Source organism: Alosa pseudoharengus, unplaced genomic scaffold, assembly GCF_046254945.1.
Source record: "Alosa pseudoharengus isolate Yale_2024_CS ecotype anadromous, Long Island Sound unplaced genomic scaffold, YU_APseudo_1.1 YU_APseudo_1.1_scf_16, whole genome shotgun sequence".
Classification (NCBI taxonomy): Eukaryota; Metazoa; Chordata; class Actinopteri; order Clupeiformes; family Clupeidae; genus Alosa; species Alosa pseudoharengus.
This window is the reverse complement of record NW_027468630.1, coordinates 15,686,108-15,712,855: the sequence shown is the minus strand read 5'-3', so window position 1 is coordinate 15,712,855 and position 26,748 is coordinate 15,686,108. Positions and strand designations below refer to the sequence as shown.

At 41.3% G+C, this 26,748-nt stretch overlaps 1 long non-coding RNA gene across 1 annotated transcript; it reads left to right on the top strand.

Annotated features, from left to right (window-relative positions):
* The first annotated feature begins 7,275 nt into the window (after positions 1 to 7,275).
* LOC143126215 (uncharacterized) lies at positions 7,276 to 9,015 on the top strand. The gene is made up of 3 exons (XR_012987410.1): positions 7,276 to 7,439; positions 8,617 to 8,674; positions 8,814 to 9,015. It is a non-coding gene; the product is annotated as an uncharacterized LOC143126215 (long non-coding RNA).
* Positions 9,016 to 26,748: the final 17,733 nt, after the last annotated feature.

Below are 26,748 nucleotides of genomic sequence, written 5' to 3'. Positions count from 1 at the left end.
AATAAAAATCTGCCTGTCTCTATGGGAATTCAACATAGGGGTATGAATACTTATGCATTCTGCATTTTAATGAAGAACATTTATTTATTTACAATACATTATTTATTCACAAAGAAAATTGGTGCCCTTAAAGGATTAAAAGGATTTTTTTAATTAAGGCATTAAAGCAACACCAAAGAGTTTTTTGTACCTTAAAATAATGTTTCCAAAATTGTTTCCGTAGTTCATCAACTCGTAACAGGGTGAACGGCACTTCTGCATTCGCTTCGCGGCCCTCTATCGGCTATAACCTCACTATGTAAGTTTGCCAGATCGGGTAGCGGATCTGTAGTTCGATGGAATGAGACATAAGAAACTACAAATTTGACTTGCATGATGTCGCAATACATCATATTTTCATAAAATCATGCAACATATTCTACCTTGTCTATGGACATCGTTATTTGCAAAGCCGTTGCTGGATAAACAAATAGTGTGCGTGCGACAGAGGAAAAGTTCTTTGGTGTTGCTTCATTTCCAAAAGATTATTTTTTTATTCCTCTTTTTAGTCAACTTTAGCATGGGGCTGAAGACTTTTTATAGGCACTATATATATAAATACAAACACACCTTCCTGCCAAATCCCTGACTGAGCCTTTATCAATGCTTTAAAGGGGCCATATTCCACAAAAGTCACCTTTCTGTGCTTTTGTACTTCCATTTGGGTCTCTGATGCTTCTACAAACACTCCAGGTGCGAAACAAAACCGTACGTTGAGTTTTTGTGGGTTAGATGTTGATGTCAGAAATCATGCGCTTCTGTGAGCTATTCAGATTTCTCCCCTTTTTTAACCCCACACAGGGTGTAAGTAGCCCTAACAACGAGTCCCAGGCAACGACTCATTTTCAGCATAAATAAGCAATCCGAAGGATTTTTATTCAGTCATTCGAACATTATTTGGGTAAGTTTTCCTTTTTTTCAGGCTATGTTTTCGATTGTAACCCCATGTCAGTCAATAGTGAATGTAAATAACTTAGATCTGTTTTGTTATTGCCTAGTTTTAGTAAAGCTGTTGACTGTCAAAATACTGACTGGCTGTTTGATGTTGCGCTGCTGGCCCTCAAAGGCAATGACAGATGTCACTCTCGTTGGTTTAAAGGATGTTACGCCCAAAACACACCCATTAAGAAACATAAGAACAATCCTTTTGAACAATGCGCCCAGAGTTTGTTTGCAAAATATGCCATTAAGTTAGCAATTGTGGACTGGACACGTGTGTGTGTGTGTGTGTGTGTGGACTGTGTGTCTTTACACTTTGCGTCTCTGACCAGACGTTTCAGATCGCCAAAATAAGGCCCATTATTTTGACTAACATCTTGCTGCATTCAGAAATATCTTGCTGCATTCAGAAACATCTTACTGCATTCGTTGTAAAGTTGTGTCTGCAGGTGTCTCCCCTTCTTGTTCTGGGTCCAACTCTTGAACATGTAGGGTCTGACTCACGCTTGAATATGTATGGTCCGACTCAGGCTTCAACATGTAGGGACTCAGACTTGAATAAGTAGGGTCGGCAGCCTATTCTGAAAGGGACTGAAACTGGCGAGAATGGAGCTAGCGAAAGTGTGTAATCTGAGAGGGATTTTGCGCAAACATCTTCAACAAGCTGTGTTCGCCTCAGTAATCTGGCAACCCGAAGGTCAAAATGCTACTAGCTGCGTGATTGGCAGAGGGTGGCACAGGCCAATACAGAAACTCAAAATGTAAACAGTATTTGCATGCTACAAATGAAAGTTTGAATTGTGAATGTCTTGGCTTTACCATTGCTGTCAGTGAAGCCAGTATTTGTAATTTCATGATTTATTTCAACAAACGTCTTACATAATAAAACCTTTAAAGTATTTTTTATTATTATTTTATCATATTAAGTTAAGATGGCTCACTTATGGCCATGCCCACACCACCACTACTGCTGACATGAACAAAACATGTTCCCTCTCTCCACTCTTCCTCCGCCCTCCGTATCCCTCTCGCTCCCTCTTTCCCTATAGATTTCCCTCCTTTTCTCCCTGTCTCTCTATCCCTCTCTCCCTCTTTCCCTAGATATCTCTCCTTCTCTCTCCCTCCCTCCCTCCATCTCAGCTCATTGTCTTCATCATGTCCCTGCCCTCTCGGCGTCTCCTGACTGAAATAACTCCTGACCTCATTCACTAACCCAGAGACGCCGAGAGAGGAGAGACGCTGATGGGAGGAGATGATGGAAGACAGAACACTTATCAACATCAATGACCCCATTTTGTCCTGGAATTCCCAGAAAGTGGTCAGCATGCACACATGTTAAAGTAAACATAACGCAGGTTACACTAGTGGCGAGACCTGGATTGGGAGTTTAGGGGTGTGAGTGTGACAGTAGCCCGCTGGTGTGTAGTTGTGCGGTATGTACATTAGGGGAAGATCACGCACATGTTAACATCTAGGGTAGAAAATTAAACTTTAAACATCTCTACACATGTTGACAACTAGGGTAAGAAATGAAACTTTAAACATCTCTACAAAACACATCTGGAATGATTACCAATCACTTAAAGTTTACAAAACAGGTTAAAGTTTGTTTCTGTGTGCCCTAGATCAAAGGTTACAGCATTCTGAAGATAATGAGCTCATTTATCTGAAAGTAATAGTGAAAGATACTCTTTTCTTATTCTATTCTTGTTTTATGTTACAAACATTTCCCTTGATGTGGTTTTAAAATAAAACTAGAAATGTAATGCCAGAGGAATTACAATAGTGGATGGAAAGCTGCTGGGTTAATGTTGGTGGGGAGATTCCTGAAAAAAAAAACATTGAATCACTTAATCTTTGAGTTCATACAAACCCTTGTACCAAAAAACCTTGTGTGTCAGGCATTCTTGAGATATCACACTCAAGGTTGGTTTGACCTTGATATTTGACTTCATCATTGAGTCCATACAAATGTTCACACCAAATTTGAAGCATGTTCGTCAAGCCGTTCTGAAGTTGTGACACAAGCATGAAAGCTGGCTTTTGGAAAATATAGTTCAGAGAAAGCCTAATTGTATGCAATGCAAGACTACCTGCAAAACGGGGCTTTCAGTTGGTGTTGATGACTGCTTATTCTGCACCCAGCTAACAATTAGTCATTGAATCTATGTTAAAATCCACATTACTTTGTCAACGTTAAAATCATTCAATCAACGTCGCAATGCAACATTTATTCTACATCACTTTTGCACCCTTCATTAATATTGAAGCAACGTTGAAATTCTAACTAAAGATCAACGTGATTTCAGTGGTATTTCAATTGATATTAAACCTCAGTAAACCACTATTAGCCTAATCTGGCAAAATATTGGGAAATTCATATCCTGCTTTATCTACAGCCAGGATAAATAGTCTTGTTTAGGCTACACAAGCTTGCATAAATAACCATTGACAACTTGTTATCAGTTAAGCAAGTGCATTTATTCACTTCATCTAGAAATTCACGTGTACTGTGTTTTCCTGCCATCCATAGCATCCATAGCAGTTGCAGTCAGCCTGATCCTTCAGTAGCAGAGTGAACAGAAATAGAAGGGGGGGGGGGGGGGACAGATGTTAGATAAATATGTTCAACTGAACAACAAACTAACAGCTAAGCCTACAATCAAGTCATTTTACGCCACAACCTAGCCTACCATTCATACAAACGTAGTTCAAAACGAAGGCTAAGTTTCAGCCAGTGATAGGGTTGCCAACCGTCCCGAATTGTGCGGGACATCCCGTATTTTGGGTGATTTTGATTTGTCCCGTCAGGGACCGCACCACTCCCGATTTTCAATCACAGCTCATCGGCCTTGTTAACTTGTCAATAGTAGGCTACTGTAAACGCACCTGGAACAAAGTGTCCAGTGCCGCCGCTACCACGCGCATCTCGCACTGTGCGCACGGCACCAAGGGACAGAAGGGGCACCACAATTTAGCCAGAGAAGCTTTACTGCAAACTGCTTTTCACTCTTCTTAGAAAACGATAACAATGTCAAAATGCAGCAACAGCATCTTACATAAGGATGATACTTTTTGCGTCCTCTCAGTCTCTCTATTATGCAGCAGATCTAACTTGAACGTTATGCTACTCGTTTTAATTGGGAACGAGAGGGAGAGAGGGTGGAAGTTTCCAGCTGGCCTGTGATTGTTGATAATTGATTTCACCTTTTTAATATAAAAACTTTTACAATTAAATCATGAGAACAACAAAAACAACGCGAGGAGATTGCGGAATTATCCGGTTCACACTATGCTACTGACCATTTACAAAATGTGAGGGCACTTTGACATAGGCTGCACGCACTGTGATTTGGACTGATAGAATATGAAGAGTGGTCAATTGCCTTTGTGTAATGGAATTGGTGAGTCTTGAAGTCTTCAATAATCCGTTTCCCTTAAACTAAGCATTTACATGAAGCACATGATAGGCTATGCCAATTGAAACACTTTCCACTCAGATAGCTAGGTGGCTACCAGGTTCATAATTAACTTTTAATTGCATACAGAAAATATCTAGCTAGCATCATTACATGCTTCTATTTCCACAGGAATGAAGGTTGTTTACACCAACTTAATATACTTATCATTATGCTATAGGCCTAAATTTGGCACAAACAATGTTAGAGTTTGTGGAATGACCATAGGCTATATTTGAATGAAGCTGGCAAAATATTATGAATACCGTGTAGACAATGCTCTTAAAGTGACAGTACACCATTTGTAAATTAGTTTTTTTTTTTTTTTTTTTTTGGGGGGGGGGGGGGGGGGTCCCGCATTTGAAGTGAAGTGTCCCTCATTTGGGGTTGAGGAAGTTGGCATCCCTAGCCAGTGATTGTTTGCCATTTCCCTCGTCAGGCCAGCTATCGCTACGAAAGGCGGCTGACTGGCAATTTGACTGTGAAGTGCTTAGCTACCGCCTCCATGGCACACAACCGTGAACCTAGAAACATTCCCGAGGTCTAGCTCAGTTATCGCTTAAGTTATGAACTTACTATGTTGCTAAGCTACAAGTTTGAAGCTAACGCCAGCTTTCTTGCTTACTTGATTAGCCGAGTCCTTTTAAAAAGACTTCACACACTCCATCAGAATAAAAAACACAAATTAATTGTAACTTACATTGGGTGTGGTAGGAAAACGTCCGTTTCATCGTCGTTTGTTGGACGAACCAAACAAGAACGTAAACTTTTTTCAAGAGGATGCTTGACAGCAGCAGTGCCTGTTAGAGGGAGAGCAGATAGCTAACAAACGTTCAGAAAAAATCCTGTTGGCAAATTTGAGGAAAAGTCGGTAAAGGGGAGCCTGACGAGCCAGACCCACATTAAAATGTAGGGTCTGGGCACTCACCGTTCGCAGTGCTCAGTCCGAGGGGCGGGATAATCGGTTGTCTTTCAAATTTCTTCTGCACGCAATAGGACAGCGCTATGAGTCCCATGGTTTCCCACCAGCGGAGCTAGTTGGCTAGTTCAAACTTTTGTCAACTTAATAAAAGCTTAACTCGTGTCACACTGTTCGCCAACAGCAACATAATCTTATTTGTTTTCAAGTAGGAATTCAAGCCAAACCGTTGCAACTCTGCCATCAAACATTATGTTAAGCCCGCCTAACAGCTCTATACACGATTTGATTGGCCTGATAGAAGTTTAATTTTTCGAGCTCACAAACGGAGAGTTGCTAGACAAGCCCTGGCAGCAAATGTAATTTGTTGCCGCTAGGGTGCGTCTAGATTTCTAGGCTAGGTAAAGGGGCTATTTCACACAATTTGAGGGTGCTGAATTCAAATATTTTGTTTACCAAGCTCCATTTTGAGTTTTAAGCTTGCTAATTAGCATAATTCACATACTTTTTGGTTTTGCCATCAGATATCATAGTAATTGAAAAAAATAAGGCATTAATATACTCTTTATGTATCAGATATGTTGTAGGACAGGACAGGAATTACCCCAATGACCCTCAAGTAGCAAATGAAAATAAGCTAAAATTAAAATATAAATTGAAATAATAGCTAAAATTCAGTATGACGTTTAGAAACAAAATAGATTCCTTGATAATAATTGATAGAATAGTAGGTGGTTACTCATTTTTCTGTAGAAAGTATTTTGTCACTAACTATTATGTTATGAACAGTTGTCAGTCTTTACAGAGGATTTACACTATTTTTTTACTGTAAAGGCTACTGTGCTTGCCTAGTTAAACATCTCACTGGTGCTCTTTCCTATCATTCAAATTCCAGCCATGCAGAACAATGGAAGAGTGTGCATGTTTGAGGAGTGCTGAAGAGTGCTATGGAGATTATTTGCAAAACATTTAGACAAGATATCCTTTATAGTGCAACGAAAAGAAACATTCTCCAGTGCATAATTACTGATGCTGAAAGGGAAGTGGACCTAGGACAAATCCTCAGCTATGAACTGATTATTGTCCCTGTACTGTAGCTATTGCAGATAGCGATGGTTATTTGTGAAGTGGAAATAAGTCATCCTCACTCAAGTGCTGTCTAGCAATGTGGAATGTCCAGTAGTGATCACTGCAAAAACTGCTCATTCAACACTGGTAATAGATGCTCAAGATCTAGTTATGTCTTTTGGACACCCATCTGACTGCAGCACATTTAAGAAGTATGCAGGAAAGTTTGTAAGAAACTTTTGTATTGTTATTTGGTATTTGTTATGTGGTAGCAAATGATGTTAACTATCAAAGAAATAGACCTAATGTAGGAATGCACACAGATATTGCAACAGATATGGTGTAAGCCTATATGATTAAGACCTGAGTGGTTGAACCGTACTTATTAAATTACACTGGGAGCAAAGAAGACTATCTTCACTCTTTTCCCTTTGCAACTGTCAAAGAAATCCCATAAGCACGGGAAGGCCTAGGGTAGCCTACATCAGATGGCCTAAAGATTAGGCTCTTCTGCCATATTAGAAGAGCACATTATCAAGCTCTAGTATTGAGGCAAGCACACATACCAAATCCAGTGTTAATAGAAGTAAAATGTTTTTTACTTGTCGGTTGTTGCTGACGGTAGATGCAATTCTGCATTAGGCTTATTCCCGCTATCTAAGTTCATATGTAGGATATATTCTGAGTTGAAGGTTATCTGTGCAACTTGTTATTGTGATGAAATGCATTAAACACCACGAGTGACTCATGTTAGCAATAAAAATATGGTTGTGTTTTGATTAGAAAAGTAGGAATCGGTAGGAATCAATGACGCAAGGTTAATTACGGGATGTGTAGTTTTAGGCAGAGCCATATAAAAAGAGAGTTGCGACACTCCCATAGACTTCCATAGGAAACAATGGCGGCGCTTTTTCCACGCTACTTCCGCTTTATGCTGAGCTCAACAGTTCCAAACTTTGACATTCACGGCTGTAGCCCCATTGACTTCCATTGCTTTCTGCCTGATATTGTCAGTGGTAAGTAGACGAATGTACGACATTTTTTTAATTGTCATATGCATTTCCTATACCAACTGCACTAGTAGATACTGGTATTGTTCTTTGAGGATTTTGTGCTGCTTGTTTAACTGATATAATAGCTTAAATGTTGACCGAAATTTTAAAGCCAAAAGTTAGCCTGCAAACCTTGATGTGGAGAGAGGCTAGCTTAAAGATAATGTTCCTACGTCAATAATGAATTTCAGACAAAATACATTTGGTTAGCCTATTGTAGTAGGGCAACTTTAGATGATAGGTTGGTTGTCAACAGATTTGTATTATGTTTATAATGCTATATTTTTCAAACCTGATTGCGTTAGCTTACTAGCTTACGTTAGCTAGTCAGCTCATTCACATACATAGTGTTAACTTTAGACATGCTATGAGGGGGAACTCGAAAGCTGTTCTCATATAAAATGCTACATTGATAAAATACATTCCATACAGCATGGTAACTCTATTCAGATGTGCTGGTTATCAATGGGTTTGTGATTAACGCTCTTCAGGTGAAAAATGGAGGAAATTAATGTGATTATTGTCTTTAAACCTGATATAGACTAGCTTGCTAGATGGCGAGTTTTATGGCGTTATGAACTGAACCGTGGGCTGAACATGATATAGGCTAGTGTCCACGACTCGTGAACGAGGGGATTTCAATTATGAATTTCAGGGAAAGCATTAGGAGCAAAACCTAGACTATTATAAGTTATTGCTGTTGTTACTGGTGCGTGGCTCTTGTGTCCCTTGCCAGCCCAGTCCTGTGCCACTAACGTTACTGTTCCAAACGGGACAGTGGCACAAGCGGTAGGCGAGTGTGGCATGAGCGTGGTCGTGGGACAGTAGGTATAGCGTCTGTATAGTAGCCTAGGATTTTTTGCTCCAACTGATGATCGGTTTCAGTTCATTTAGTTTTCAGTAATTGTACATTTTGTGTTGGTGTTCTTGGTGTAATTTTGATTGCTTTATCTGCCAAGTAATTTGTCAAATACATAGCGAAGTTTGCATGGAAGAGACTGACGTGACAAGAGGGCATTGCCTTTCAGTGATCTTTGTAAGTAGGACAAATGTCTTGAAAAGTGTAGTCAGGTTAATAGGGCATAGATTACTCGGAAAGTAATCCCCAACAAAATCATTCTTCATGTTGTTATTGTTATAGTTTTTGTGTGGACTTGTGGCACCCCCAACCAGCCTTGCAAATGGTTAGCTGTGTATGGGTATGTAAAACTCTTGCTGGAGGTGGCCTCTTGCTTAGGTTTCTGCTACTTACTTAATGTGTTGTCCCAAGTATACACTGAGTGTTACCTGCTTTGTTCTCTCCCTCCATTCTCCACTGTGCCTGTTCTGCTTATCCAGGACCAAGGATGCAGAGGACAAAAAGGGTGTGCGATATATGACTGGAATGGTCAGATAAGATCATTTTTTATGTTTGAGGTCCACACGATGGGGCCCTTACACAAATGGAGTTGTGTTGATCCAGCATCTTCCACACCTCCCATAACACTCCCGACTCCAGCCAAATGTTGCATCCTCCTTACCATGTCCCTCTTATAGGTGTACAGAGAGTACAGGGCTACCCATCCCTTTCGCATTGTGTCTTTTGTGTAGTTCACACAATTGTTGTTCAAACTTTGGAAACTGAAATCTTTTTATTTTTTGGAAACCTAAATGAGTGTCAGACCTTCTTTTTATGTTGCAGTGTCACCATACCTCCCTCCCAGTCTTTTTTGCATTTGTTCCTGTTCTTGTTTTAAACACACATTGAAAACGTAATAAAAATTCTATTGAAAACCTAACATCAGTCATCCTTTTCATGCTGTAGTCTCACCAGCCGGCTGAAATATAAGTTATAAGTATTTTATTGAAATAGTTGATTGCTTATTGAGTTACAAGTGTGTTATTGAAACAGTGGGTGTCTTATCTTGCAGTATGAATCACATTTTTCACATTTAAGTTGTAATTGATTCTTATTTAGCCTATGTGTTTTTGACATGTTTATGGCTTACTCTTAAAATGTTACCAAGGCTGTGTGGTGCCCACCTTTATGCTATTTCTCTAAAAGAACTGAACAGATTTAATGCATTGATCAAACTTTTAAAATTTAAGCTGTTAGGCTACTGAATTTATATATTTGATAGACGTTTATTGCTAGTCTTACATTGATCAAAGTTGTGCAGATTTGGGGGGGGGGGGGGTGCACCTTTATCTTCATCTCACCAAACGAACTGAAAAGGACACTGGATCTAATGTTCACACACAAAAAGGATACAAAATGCATAGCCTACGTTTTGACAATGTAAGTAAAGTATATGTAGCGTGATGCAGGCAAATGTAGGAATCCAATAACAGCTAATGTCCAGCAAGGAAACAAACGTTCAATGTTAGAACTACCAAAGAACATATTTTAGATTGATGTTGCAAACTAATTATACTCGCAATATATAATTGACACTATAATGTAAGCATGCTAACACGTAATAACACTCGTTTTTGGTTTGTTGTAATGTTTCACGTTCAATAACGCACTTGCTGCTGTCTATCCCATTGAAATAACATGACACGCAAAGAGCTGTTTGGAACTGTTGAAGCTTACGTGACCGCGTGGCGGCGACTTCAGAGAGTGTCGCAACTCTCTTTTTCTATGGCTCTGGTTTTAGGGAGCACCAGATTGTATGCATTAGAAGCTGAGACAGTTGGATTAACAGGTGACACCTGTGCCAGTGTTCTGATTAGCCCGGGAACTACTCTGGGAGCTTAACGAGCGCAGTTGGCTTTAGGCCATTATGACATCAAAGCCATTCAAGTCTATGGGGGGGAAATGAGCTTTTTAACATTTTTAATCCCCTATTTCTCAAAAGGTATAAACTTTTAAAAAAGTCTGAAAAAATAACTCTCTTGCCCCACTCCAGAACTACACTACCATAAAATGCAGTTTTTCCCCTTCCCTCAATGGTATTAGGGCCTATGTCCACCAATTGTGTTTTTTGTGGAGATAGCGCCCTTAACAGCATTTTCAGAGCGCTTCGGTCAAGTGTTGCTATGTTACCAAAACCGTCTGCCAGTACGTCTGTTTGGAACGTTGTCTAATGTTAACTAACTAGCTAACTGAAATGGCAGTAATCATTCAGTTCTCAGCTCGCTAAATATGACTTCGACCGACAAAAGGAGTTCATTTGGCATTACAATAGAATAGGTCATCCCGCTAGGGTTTATAATTTGCATTCAGTTTGCAGCAGTGGTTTAATATTAGTCACGATAGGACTTGGCTGATTGAGTTTTCTTCTGCCACTACCAACATTGTTGACAGTGTAGGTCCCGCCCCTTCCTTGATTTCAATTGGCTGGCAAGAGAGAAGTTGTTACAGTGTAACTCCGTTACCATGACTTATGAAACATATATGTCTTACAAGTACGTACTTTTATATGTTTGTCTGACGTGTCCCAATTGGCCAGATTTGATATGAAATACAGTCTACACACACTATACAATTTTGACCCATTCGTCACAAAACCTGGCAACCCAAAGCCAAAGGGCATGTGTGCACTGCGCAGGCAACTACTCTTCACAAACAAGTGGATGCTTAAGAACTATGGAAGAATATTAGACTCAAAAGTTTTGTATGTGTGTATCACGTTTTGAAACTGTAGAAATTATTTGTAACTGTAAAAATGATCTGTAAAAGTAATTGTCAATATCACAAATATGCCCTACACATCTATTCTACGGGTACGGATCGGTTTTACAGCTACAAATCATCCTACAGTTAAAAATATTTTACCATTACAAATATATTCTACAATTACAAATCAATATTCTACGTACAAAAAGATAAGAAGCGTCTCATATGTATTGTGAGTGTATGTATCAGGATTTGTAACTGTAAAAATGATTTGTGATTTAACAAAAAATTAACACGAATACTTGAGACTGTTCTGGCACTTCCTGTTGAATAGCCAATGGCGATGCTCAGGTTTGGCTAGCCAATCAGGAATCTAAGTTCACTAACCAATCACAGAGGCAGGAGTGTGTAACAACGAGGCCGGTTGTGTTGGTGGTGTCAGAGAATGTCTAATAAGGGGAGAACCTTCACTTTCGGAATGCTTCCGGTGTGGTACTGCATCTACTGTAGGGGCGCTCGCGGGCGAGTCCATAATGAATGGAGGTCTATGGAGCTGTACCCCTCAAAATCCACTTTTCTCGGGATATCATTTTTTTTCAAGCAATTTGAATATTGTATTCAAAAGGGGAGGCAAAGACAATACACTTGGTTGAGTATTATATTTTTTAAAGTCACTTAATTGTTCTAAAAAGCCTTTCAAACGTGTCAATGACGTCATTCATTAGCATGATCATAGCATAGCATAGCATCAATGCTAGCGTGTTATGGGCAACAACAACCCAACCTGTAAGAAAACGAAAGGACATGACTCCCGGATTATTTCACTTTTGATTGATAATCCATATCCATTTTGCGAAAAATAAAATAAAATCTGAGGGTTTCAGTTGTTAAATAGGTGAAAACAATAAATGTAGCCATGTAGCTCCATAGGACCCCATGTATTTTGGACTCGCCCGCGATCGCCATCTAGGTGAACTCTGGTGAACTGCAGCCAACTTCGGTTTGTATGGGATTAATAGAGAGTGGGGAGGCTCTCCGTAGACGGGCTCTGGTGGTGTGTTGTGCTTGCGCTGTGCACGTAAACTCCATGATGGTCTAAACTCTAAAGATAATCTGTGATGCTGTCATGATGACAAACTTCTTTCCATTGATCTGTTAACTTAGCCGCTCTCGCATCTCAAGCGTATAATGACCATCCACATCATATTGTGTTGTTTTCCAGGCGAAATTATGTAAATTTTTCTCCCAATAGCAGGCCTCATGCAATGTGGACCTTGGTATAGACTAGCAAAATAACCTAGCTATCAAAACGTAAACGCCATAGGCTAGTGACCTAAGCTTAAAATACTAAGACTTCTCTGTCATGACAATCCACAGCACAATTTAAGTTTTCCAGAGTAAATAGGCCTATGGTCTTAATTTTCTCTCGCAACAGCTGGCCACTCGTGGCATAGACTAATATCCATACTTACCGTATAATTAGCTATATGCTAGTTTTCGACACATACACGACATGGACATACCTTTGCCCCGGATGAAAGCCAATGACAAGTAGCCTATAGCCTATTATACACCGCTGATTATCTTTTTTATTAGCCCACATTCACTGTGTGGCTCATGAATCTGCTTAGAATATGGGACAGTTCACAGAAGGAAGTAGACTCATTTTAATTAATGTCATTTTCAGATAGATCACAAGACTTAAAGCAAATTCCATGTATCGGTGTTGAATTAATCCCATGTAAGCTATATCGTTTTGCCAGCGTGTCTCCCGTGTGCACCATTGTGAGCATAACATCCTCGTTCTTCTGACAGTTGATCCTCTTCAACCCACGTGGGGTGGGGTGCGCTACCTCCTGACTGGCTAGCCAAACCTGAGCATTGCCACTGGCTATTCAACAGGAAGTGCCAGAACAGTCTCAAAAGTATCTGTATACTTGCAGAAAATACTTGTGCGAGCGGAAGAGATTCGTAATGGCAGAATAGCTTTGTAATTCAAAGACAAGCAACTGTGGAAGGTTTAGTACCTGTGGAATATATTTGTAAGTGAAGGACATATGTACGGAGCCCCGAATATGTCATGGGGAAAAAAAATAATAAGTTGTGGCCACGAAATAGCAATTCGTTCCCACAAAATAATAAGTTGTGGCCACGAAATAGCAATTCGTTCCCACAAAGTACTAATTTGTGGCCACGAAATATTAATTCGTTCCCACGAAATAGGCAATTTGTGGCCACGAAATAGGTAGGCCTATAGGCTGTGCACTGGACAGCTGGATGAGCAAATCAAGCGCAACTCCTCAAACAGGAACAGTCGCTGTCACACAATGGACAGGGATAGTATTGTAGAGTGCTATTTTAGGCTGGGAATGAAATACAAAGACATTTTGAAAAGCCTGGCATTGGAGGGATTCATTATTAGCGAGAGGCATCTCCACAGACTATTAGGAGGTCGCTGCACCGGCGTAGGTACGACTTGAACGTGTCTCTCTCGTTTGCGTTTTTTTATAAGGCGGCCGTGAACATTTCCATTAAAACATGCATCAGATAGCTGGAGGTGAATCTTCATCCCCCCCCCCCCCACTTTTTAATGAAACGTAATTTACAAAGACATTGTAAAACACTGAAAGTTAATATTTTGTCACTAGCAACCTACATCTGTCCTCTGTCAAATACAGTTGCATTTACAGTTCTGAACAAAACCGTTCAAGAGTTATTTAAGGAGAAGTAGAACGTGCGTTATGTTTCATTCGTCCCTCCTGGCTGGGACAAACAGCATGGGGGACGAATGAAACATACAGCTTAAATTATGTAAACTTCCCACAACTTAAATGTTTGACAACATACCATGAATGGTACTTCAAGTATGTGTTATTTTAGATAGATTGCTGCTGGGTTATATGTCTTGGTTCATGTCTGTTAACAACTCATTGCCATCATGGTGATTCGCGTATTTCGCGGTTATGGAAATAGCATGCACTATGCCATTAATATAGCTAGAATAATGCATGTTTCGAATTATATAATGTTTCTATAATATAAAATGTTATTTCACTCTGTTTTTATGTGGTTAAAGCCACCACACATCCAAATAAGTGCCCTTCATGACCCACAGGCCGTCAGTCTCCATAGGTTAACATGGCAAAACTCGACCCCCTACCTGATAGCCCCAAATATATTTGCATCTTTCTAAAACTGCTTTTCCAAGTCTCACCTGCATAAAATATAGTATAAACACAGATACGTGTGCATTGACTTAGAATAAATGGGGTTTACTGCCTGGTCGGGACAAATGAAATAGGTGTTTCAATCGTCCCCCCCATAGACATTTAGCATTATAGGCTGTTTTGCATCCATTACAAACAAGCATGCAATGTGAACGTCTGGGATTGGGGATAGCACTAAATGCTCTACTGAATAAGCATGAAAAACACTCTTTAATAATCAAAAAAATAAACCGCTAATGAAGTAAACTTGTGACCATCAGAAATCGTTTATCGCCTGTAACTCCGTGATAACAGGACGTAACAGGATGGCATTTGGCTGAGCAACGGAGGTTAATATGCTCTATGTTTTGTCCAAATGATGTCTGTCTATCATCGTTGCATTGGAGAAAACCGGAATGTTTCATTCGTCCCCCGTTTCAATCGTCCTGGTTGTACCCTACTGCAAACCAGAGAATTGAGAGCTGGTGGGGAATGATGAGAAAAGACACGACAGGCTTCTACTGGCGCTCGATTTGCTCACCCAGCTGTCCAGTGCACGTTAGACTATACATATTTCGTGGCCACAAATTACTATTTCGTGGGAACGAATTAATATTTCGTGGCCACAAATTACCTATTTCGTGGCCACAAATTACCTATTTCGTGGCCACAAATTACCTATTTCGTGGGAACGAATTAATATTTCGTGGCCACAAATTAGTACTTTGTGGGAACGAATTGCTATTTTGTGGCCACAACTTATTATTTTGTGGGAACGAATTGCTATTTCGTGGCCACAACTTATTATTTTCTTTCCCCATGACATATCCGGGGCTCCGTACATATGAGTAATACTTAAAATCGTTCGTGTTTTTTTTTTGTTAAATCACAAATTAGTTTTACAGTTACAAATCTTGATGCACACACACACAATATCGTATATACCCGAATATAAGACGAGGTTTTTGTCCTAAAAATAGGCTGGAAGATGGGGGGTCGTCTTATTTTCGCGATATAGACAAAATCAAAAAAGGGAGAAAGCAGGGGGAAACAGTAGAGGGCGCCAACACGATAGGCTAATTAGTGGCAGTGTTATGAATTAAATAAGCAGTAAAGTGCCGCCATGGAGAGGTCAAGAGATCATCTTGAGAAAAGCGCTTCAAAAGTTGGTCAAATAAACCAACACGTTCGAAACAGTTACGACGCCAACTTTAAAATTATGGTCGTGAATGAGGCGGAATCATCTAATAATTGTAAAGCTGCCAAAAAATTTGGAGTCACAGAATGTAACATTCGGAGGTGGCGAGGTCAAAAAGGTCCGTGGACCTCAAAGTGGCAAGTTTGCAGAACTTGATCTATGAATATGTGAAAGAAAAACGTCGGGATGCGATGCCAATCACAAGAGAAATCATTCGGCTGAGGGCTCTGGAGATAGCCAAGGAGCTAAACATACCAACAAATGAATTCAAAGCCAGCACTGGGTGATGTACACGAATGATGCGGCGCAAAGGGCTGACACTGCGTCGTAGAACAAGCTTGGCCCAGCGCCTGCCCTCAGACTTCGAGGAGAAGTTGCTGTCTTTTCAGCGATATGTGCTTAAACTGAGGAAAACTCACTCATACCCCCTGGATCAGATAGGGAATGCTGACCAAACACCAGTGTTTTTTGACATGCCAACATCTTGTCACTGTTGCCAAGAAAGGGGACAAATCAGTTATTGTGCGATCTATTGGAAATGAAAAAAAACGAATCACTGTAATGTTGGCGTGTCTCGCTGATGGGACCAAACTCCCGCCTTATGTGATTTTGAAATGCAAGACTATGCCAATGGAGACGATGCCAGCTGGCATTATCGTATGGGTCCAGGAAAAGGGCTGGATGGACACTGACCTGGTAGTGGACTGGCTCAAGGTAGTGTGGGGCAGGCGCCGCAGTGCGCTTCATAAGAAGAGAAATATGCTTGTTTTGGATGCATTCCGCGGACACTTGACAGAGCCCGTCAAAACTCAGTTGCGGAAAATGAACGGTGATCGAGTGATCATACCGGGGGGGATGACAAGCCAGCTACAGGTATTGGATGTAGTCGTCAACAAGCCATTCAAGGATAATCTGCGCAAGAGGTACACTGAGTGGCTCCTGTCAGGCGATCACTCACTGACGCCTACAGGAAAACTTCAGAAGCCAGCTGTGCATCTGCTCTGTACTTGGATCCTCCAAGCATGGGATGCCAAAAGCCAGGAGAGCATCATTCATGGATTTAAGAAATGCTGCATATCAAATGCCCTTGATGGGAGCGAAGATGACATTCTGTGGGAGGGGCTCGTGGAGCATAGTGATGACCGTGAGAGTGAGCATAGCGAGGCAGGGTATCTCTGTGAGGAATAGGCCTAGTTTAATGTGCAGCATAAAGACCCATTTGCACTGCTGTTCTTATTGCAACCCCACAGTTTGGTTTGTTTCAAGACTTTAATGTCAGATGTGTTTGATTAAAAGCAGATGGTTATTTTCTATCTATCTTCACAGTTACATACATACATAGGCCTACATAATTATTGGAATTTTTGTCACTCATTCATTAATATTAATTTCTGAACTCATTCATTGACAGAGTGCACTTTATTTTGTGACAAAGTAATCCAAATATTTAATGAATGGTGTTAAAATGTTTTTTCCAGTGAATTATCACTAGAATTTTCAAATAAAATTATTTTCTGTTGTAAACCAGATTTATTTCCACAAAAATCTCTTTTTCCCCAAAAATAAGTCTGGAAAATGGGGGGGTCGTCTTATATTCAGGGTCGTCTTACATTCGGGTATATACGGTATTAGACACTTCTCATCCTTAAGGTGGTGCACTTGCAGAAAAGATTTGTAACTGTAGGACAACTTTTTGTGCGTAGAATATTGATTTGTAATTGTAGAATATGTTTGTAATGGTAAAATATTTTTAACTGTAGGATGATTTGTAGCTGTAAAACCGATCCGTACCTGTAGAATAGATTTGTAAGAGTAGGGCATATTTGTAATTTTGACAATTACTTGTACAGATCATTTTTACAGTTACAAATCATTTCTACAGTTTCAAAATGTGATACACACGTACAAAACTTTTGAGTCTAATATTCTTCCATAAAGAACTAGCGAACACTAGCGCTAACCGCACACACAGCTACTATTCACAAACAAGTGGATGCTTAAGAGCAGGCAGCTACTCTTCACAAACAAGTGGATGCCTAAGAACTAGCTAACAAGCTGTTCTCAAATGGAAGAAATATAGAAAATACATCCAAATGTCTGCATATAGACATCCAAATGTCTGCATATAACTAGATATCCAAATGTCTGCATATAAATACATATTGGGTGTTTGTGGGTGTTTGTTGATACACAATACTGTGTGTACTCAGAACTGACAGCCAGATCCATCCTGGTAGAACCCTCAGAGTTCCAGATTCATCCTAGTCAGTGGCGTAACTATAGTAGGTGCAGCAAGTGCAGTCGCACCAGGGCCCGTGACCTCCCGGGGCCCGTCGCTACCCCCGCCCTGCCTCCTTTTTTTTTTTTTTTAGAACTTTAGAATGTTAGAGCACGGAGAGTGAAGCGTCACTTTGACGATCTATCGGAAGATGAGCGCTTAACCGATGCAGAGAGATACTTCAAAGTGCAGGTATTTAATAAACTCTGGACATCATAATCAGTCAGCTCTCCCAAAGATTTGCAAGTATGCGAGAAACTTGTCATGTGTTTGAGTCTTTACGTCCTATGACCCTTCAACTCGCAGGTGATGATGAACTGCTTGAAAAGGCAAGACGTTTGTCAGACCATTATAGCAGGGACATTGCACCGACATTCCCAACACAACTCCTCTCATTTAGGTCTTGCTTTAAAGCAGAGATTTCACAGAAGTCATCTATTCAACTTGCCAAAATGCTGGTGGTAGATTATGACAGTGACAAGTTCTGAGTGTGCCACGACACTTATTCTAAAGATTATGACAGTGTAACATCCACATTCGGGGAAGTGTGTACTCATGTTGTTTCTGACATTGCCTGTGACTGCGCAACAGCTAAGCGATCTTTTTCCAAACTCAAACTTATTAAGACCTATACCTAAGGAGCAGCATGGGGCAGGAGAGACTCCGTGGGTTAGCTATCCTGTCCATTGAAAATACGAGAGCCAGAGCATTAAATATTGAGAACATCGTTGACGATTTTGCACAACGAAAGGCTCGTAAGATGGCCTTCTTCTAATGGCCTAATTCACGCATATTGGTGATTGTATGCATATGAATGATTTTATTTGGTTTCTGGACGGTTAAATAAGTTAGGCTACATTAAGTTTTGTTTCTGCGCAGTGCGAGTTTATAAGCAAGCAATCTACGCTTGCAGTTTCCGCAGAGGGTTGAAGAGGCGCATTGAGTGTTCCCATAATTCCATGCGAGTTGATGTTAATGCAGTAATATTAGATTACCCTAGCCTGCAGGCTGTTAATAAAATTATTTTTTAATGTTTTTACATGTAATGGATATATAGTCGTGTGTTTTTTATTTGAAATTGTAATCTGTAACTACTAAACTACTTCGGTGCCTCAGGCCCTTTGCATAAACAATTGAAGTCACCCTTAATGTGTATTGCATGTATCAGAGCTAATTCATCCTGGGCCAAAGTTCGTCGGTATGGGGCCCGCGTAGCGCTCTCGCACCTGGGCCCACCATTGGCTTGTTACGCCACTGATCCTAGTAGAACCCTCAGAGTTCCAGATCCATCCTAGTAGAACCCTCAGAGTTCCAGATCCATCCTGGTAGAACCATGAGACTTTCAGGATCATCCTAGTAGAACCCTCAGAGTTCCAGATCCATCCTAGTAGAACCATGAGACTTCCAGGTTCATCCTGGTAGAACCATGAGTATTGGGGAGGTGATGAGGTTGCACTGGTTCGGGTGTAGGGTAGTGGCATTATACTGGATGGTATATCGGTAAGAATATAGGACAAAGAAGAGATGGGTCTAAACTTTGTATTGTTCCAGCATTGATATTCAGTATTGCCAATATGCAGTCTGAGATAATCAGGTAGGGCATCACTAATCAAGAGCAAGTCACCAATCAAGATCAAGTTTAACTTTATTAGCAAACCTCTTGCATACCAGTGTGGATTAACTTGACCTAAACATCATATGAACTTACTTCTCGTCAATGATAACTACGAGGGTTAGTATAGCAGACTGGATTCCTCAGGATAACTACGAGGATTAGTATAACTACGAGGGTTAGTGTAACTACGAGGGTTATAACTACGAGGGTTAGTATAACTACAAGGTTTAGTATAACTACGAGGGTTAGTGTAACTACAAGGTTATAACTACGAGGGTTAGTGTAACTACGAGGGTTAGTAACTACGAGGGTTAGTGTAACTACGAGGGTTAGTATAACTAAGAGGGTTAGTATAACAGGTAAGTAACTTTATCTATATTTCTAGGAGCACCCTGAAATCGCACGTCTGCTCATTACTGCAGGCACCGGCAGAGAGAAACTAAACAGGAAAATGTGAGTTTACCACAGAAAATATGGTGGCAAATGCACACAAAAGTCCAACCCTTTTCTACAATATCGTGGCAAGTCCAACCCTTTTCTACAATATGGTGGCAAGTCCAACCCTTTTCTACAATATGGTGGCAAGTCCAACCCTTTTCTACAATATGGGGGAAAGTCCAACCCTTTTCTACAATATCGTGGCAAGTCCAACCCTTTTCTACCATATGGTGGCAAGTCCAACCCTTTTCTACAATATGGTGGCAAGTCCAACCCTTTTGTACAGTATGGTGGCAAGTCCAACCCTTTTGTACAGTATGGTGGCAAGTCCAACCCTTTTGTACAATGAGAGTCCCAGCTGGGCCTGTGGGGTGAACAGGAGATAATGAGGTGGGACCACAGGGGTGGGACTTCATTTCCTGTGGGTGAGAGTCCTGACTGCCAGATCAGATCAGAAGCATAAATATTAAACGCCTGGCAGGATAATAAATAAAGAAATAAACATTTGAAGGCTGCGTTGTGTGTGTATAATTTCGACCGCCGCGCAGCGAATATAGGTTTAGTCAGATTTTTTTTTCTTTTTCTTTTTCGCATGGCCGTCAAGGATTCCTGGGACATTGAAAGACGGGGTGCACGAAACTTGGTGGGCATGTAGCCCCACAATGATAGCATGGAACCATTGTTATTCATTTTGATCTGTAGCCCCCCCGCTGGATTGGACCCCCTGAAAGGAGGGTAGGGCGGACACAGTTTTCTGTGAATATCTCGAGAACCGTAGGGTTTAGGAGGACCACCTTTTTTTGTATGTTGATCTTAAGGGGTCATGTCAACCTATTCCATAACCACTCATTTCATGTATAGCGCCACCTAGTTAAAAACGAAAAAGTAAAAATGAGGTGTTGTAATCGCAGGTATCTGTGACCTAACATGGTCAAAACTGCACGAAATTGGAAGTGTAGGATCATTATGACACCCTCTGAATGCACGCCAAGTTTCGTGGAATTCCGTTCATGGGGGGCCATATAATAAATTAATTTATGTTACTGTACACCAACTGGCCTGTAGGTGGCCAGACACAGTTTTCTGTGAATATCTCGAGAACCGTAGGGCCTAGGATGACCAATTTTTGCATATGTTTGCCTCCAGGGGTCATGTTAACCAATTCCATATGCACACATGTGCATAAACAGATATTCACATACACACATACATTCACAGTAATCATACGTATGGCACATACACACAGTAGATATATGTACGCATGCATGCACTTACACAGGCACACCCACAAGCACATGCACGCACGCACGCACACACACACACACACACACACACATAAACACGTACACGCACACATGCACACAATTCAACAATTTCTCAGAATTATGAACAGGCAAGATGGGGTGGGGTTGTATAAAATGTATTTTACATGTGAAATCTATGAACTAATCATGTTTTGGTACTTGTTGTCTAGCAGATACCAGTGAGAATTGAGTGTGCATGTTGCAATTCAGTGAGATAGTTAGAATCATATATGCCTTTCACCTTTTGTTTTTAGCCAGCAGCCAGATACCCTGACTTTGCTGAATTACTGAAGCTAAGCAGGAACAAAGTAGGAAATGAACACAATTTGACAAGCGTGACTTATTTTTATCGAAAAAATGTGCCGGACTGGGTGGCGGTCATATTTTGTACCGCTCTGCGGTATATCTAGTTCATGTGGAATTGAGATGAATTTTTCATCAAACAAGAAGAATCTGGAACTGATCTCTTATCATCTTCCAGTTTATTTAAAACACTTAAGCAAGTCTCCACTTTGGCACACACACACACACACACACACACTGCACACACACACACACTGCACACACACACACACACGGCACACACACACACACACACACTGCACACACACACACACACACACTGCACACATACATAGACACACACACACACACAAGAATAATCTGGAACTGATCTCTTATCATCTTCCAGTTCATTTAAAACACAAAGTCTCCACTTTGGCACACACACACACACACACACACACTGCACACACACACACACTGCACCCACACACACACACACACACACTGCACACATACACACACACTGCACACATATATACACACATACACACACACACACACTGCACACATATATACACACACACACACTGCACACATACACACACACACTGTACACACACACACTGCACACATACACACACACACACACGCACACATACATACACACACTGCACACATACACACACACACTGCACACATACACACACACAAACACACAGCACACACACACACACACTGCACACATACACACACACACACACTGCACACATACACACACACACACACTGCACACATATACACACACACTGCACACATACACACACACTGCACACATACACACACACACTGTACACACACACACTGCACACATACACACACACAAACACATACACACACACAAACACACAGCACACACACACATACTGTGCACATACACACACACATACACACACTGCACACACACTGCACACATACATACACACAAGAATAATCTGCAACTGATCTCTTATCATCTTCCAGTTCATTTAAAACACTAAGTCTCCACTTTGGCACACACACACACACACACACTGCACACATACACACACACACTGCACACACTGCACAGATACACACACACTGCACACATACACACACACATATACACACATACACACTGCACACATACACACACACACACACTGCACACATACACACACACACTGCACACATACACACACACTGCACACATACACACACACACTGTACACACACACACACTGCACACACACGCACTGCACACACACATGGCACACACACGCACACATACATACACACACACACACTGCACACATACACACACACAAACACACAGCACACACACACACACTGCACACACACACACACACACACACTGCACATGCACACACACAGATACACACATACACACACACACTGTATGGAGCAATACGCTTTCCCATTTTCTACTCAAAAAATACACGTTCCATGCAGAAACTCTCTCACACACACACATGGAAAACTCTCTCTCACACACACACGTGGAAAACTCTCTCACACAGACACGTGGAAAACTCTCTCAGGCTCCACGCTGAACTCTGCTCATTACTGCAGGCACCGGCAGAGAGAAACCAAACAGGAAAATGTGAGTTTACCACAGAAAATATGGTGGCAAATGCACACAAAAGTCCAACCCTTTTCTACAATATGGTGGCAAGTCCAACCCTTTTCTACAATATGGTGGCAAGTCCAACCCTTTTCTACAATGTGGTGGCAAGTCCAACCCTTTTGTACAGTATGGTGGCAAGTCCAACCCTTTTGTACAGTATCCACCATACTGTACAAAAGGGTTGGACTTGCCACCATATGGTAGAAAAGGGTTGGACTTGCCACTGCACCCACACACACACACACACACACTGCACACATACACACACTGCACACATACACACACACATATACACACATACACACACACTGCACACATACACACACACACTGCACACACACACACACACACTGCACACATATATACACACACACACACTGCACACATACACACACACTGCACACATACACACACACACTGTACACACACACACTGCACACATACACACACACACACACTGCACACACACACATGGCACACACACGCACACATACATACACACACTGCACACATACACACACACACTGCACACATACACACAAACACACAGCACACACACACACACACAAACACACAGCACACACACTGCACACATACACACACACACACACTGCACACATACACACACACACACACACTGCACACATATACACACACACTGCACACATACACACACACTGCACACATACACATGGCACACACATGGCACACACACGCACACATACATACACGCACACATACACACACACAAACACACAGCACACACACATACACACACACACACACACACTGCACGCATACACACACACAAACACACAGCACACACACTGCACACATACACACACACACACACACTGCACACATATACACACATACACACACACTGCACACATACACACACACACTGTACACACTGCACACATACACACACACACACTGCACACACACACATGGCACACACACGCACACATACATACACACACTGCACACATACACACACACAAACACACAGCACACACAAACACATACACACACACAAACACACAGTACACTCACACATACTGCACACATACACACACACACACACTGCACACACACACACACACAAACACATACACACACACAAACACACAGTACACACACACATACTGCACACATACACGCACACACACACTGCACACATACATACACACAAGAATAATCTGCAACTGATCTCTTATCATCTTCCAGTTCATTTAAAACACTAAGTCTCCACTTTGGCACACACAGACACACACACACTGCACACATACACACAAACACTGCACACATACACACACACTGCACACATACACACACACATATACACACTGCACACATACACACACACACACACTGCACACATACACACACACACTGCACACATATACACACACACACACACACTGCACACATACACACACACTGCACACATACACACACACTGCACACATACACACACACACTGTACACACACACACACTGCACACACACACATGGCACACACACGCACTGCACACACACATGGCACACACACGCACACATACATACACACACACACACTGCACACATACACATACACAAACACACAGCACACACACACACACCGCACACACACACTGCACATGCACACACACACACACAGATACACACATACACACACACACTGTATGGAGCAATACGCTTTCCCATGTTCTACTCAAAAAATACACGCTCCATGCAGAAACTCTCTCACACACACACATGGAAAACTCTATCACACACACACGTGGAAAACTCTCTCACACAGACACGTGGAAAACTCTCTCAGGCTCCACGCTGAACTCTGCTCATTACTGCAGGCACCGGCAGAGAGAAACCAAACAGGAAAATGTGAGTTTACCACAGAAAATATGGTGGCAAATGCACACAAAAGTCCAACCCTTTTCTACAATATCGTGGCAAGTCCAACCCTTTTCTACAATATGGTGGCAAGTCCAACCCTTTTCTACAATATGGTGGCAAGTCCAAACCTTTTCTACAATGTGGTGGCAAGTCCAACCCTTTTCTACCATATGGTGGCAAGTCCAACCCTTTTGTACAGTATGGTGGCAAGTCCAACCCTTTTGTACAGTATGGTGGCAAGTCCAACCCTTTTGTACAATGAGAGTCCCAGCTGGGCCTGTGGGGTGAACAGGAGATAATGAGGTGGGACCACAGGGGTGGGACTTCATTTCCTGTGGGTGAGAGTCCTGACTGCCAGATCAGATCAGAAGCATAAATATTAAACGCCTGGCAGGATAATAAATAAAGAAATAAACATTTGAAGGCTGCGTTGTGTGTGTATAATTCATGTGGAATTGAGATGAATTTTTCATCAAACAAGAAGAATCTGGAACTGATCTCTTATCATCTTCCAGTTAATTTAAAACACTTAAACAAGTCTCCACTTTGGCACACACACACACACACACAGCACACATACACACACACACATATACACACATACACACACACACATATACACACATACACACAAACTGCACACATACACACTGCACACATACACACACACACACATACACACAATGCACGCACACACACACACACACACACACACACACTGCACACATACACACACACACGGCACACACATGCACATATACACACACACACACACACTGCACACATACACACACACAAACACACAGAACACACACACACTGCACACATACACACACACACAGATACACACACACACACTGTATGGAGCAATACGCTTTCCCATGTTCTACTCAAAAAATACACGCTCCATGCAGAAACTCTCTCACACACACACATGGAAAACTCTCTCACACACACACATGGAAAACTCTCTCACACAGACACGTGGAAAACTCTCTCACACACACACATGGAAAACTCTCACACAGACACGTGGAAAACTCTCTCACACACACACGTGGAAAACTCTCTCACACACACACATATGGAAATCAGGCTCCACGCCAGGCTTGGAATTTCACCATTTTAGGGGCAAGGCCACTTTAGTTGGGCATGTTTGGTGGGGGGCACAAAGGCCACTTGTCAGGGCACCAAGGCCAAAGTTAACTATACAGTAGTAGGCTATAAAAAATGATCAAATTTGTATTTAGCCTATTCACAGCTGTATACCTGCATCACTGTATGAAACATTACAAAAACATGAAACATGACATATTACATAGAACTCTAAATCATCTGATCATCTAATATTTACAGATATCTAGGCTATATTTAACATTTATTTTATATTTGGCCTGTTATGAAATCATGTATTGAAGAATTTAAGCACAGCTCAGCTTTAAGAAATTCAAATAGCCTAGATGCATGCTTAGCATTTTGTGATCATTAAGGGTACTTTCACAAACTTTTAGTCAGCTGTATATCCTTTGATTTTAATATTTACCGATATCTAGGCGATATTTGAAACATTTATTTTGTATCTGGCCTGTTATGAAATCATGTAAAAAAATGTAAACACATTGTGAAACTTAAAGCCCAAATTTGGAGACATGCATGTCGAAATTTGCTGCAAATTCAACACCGGATTACTGTGGAACGTGGGACTGCTTTACAGCTTTGTGTTCGTTAAGGTCTGCTGTTTATTTTGATATATGGTTTGCCATGTGTTCAATAAAGGGTT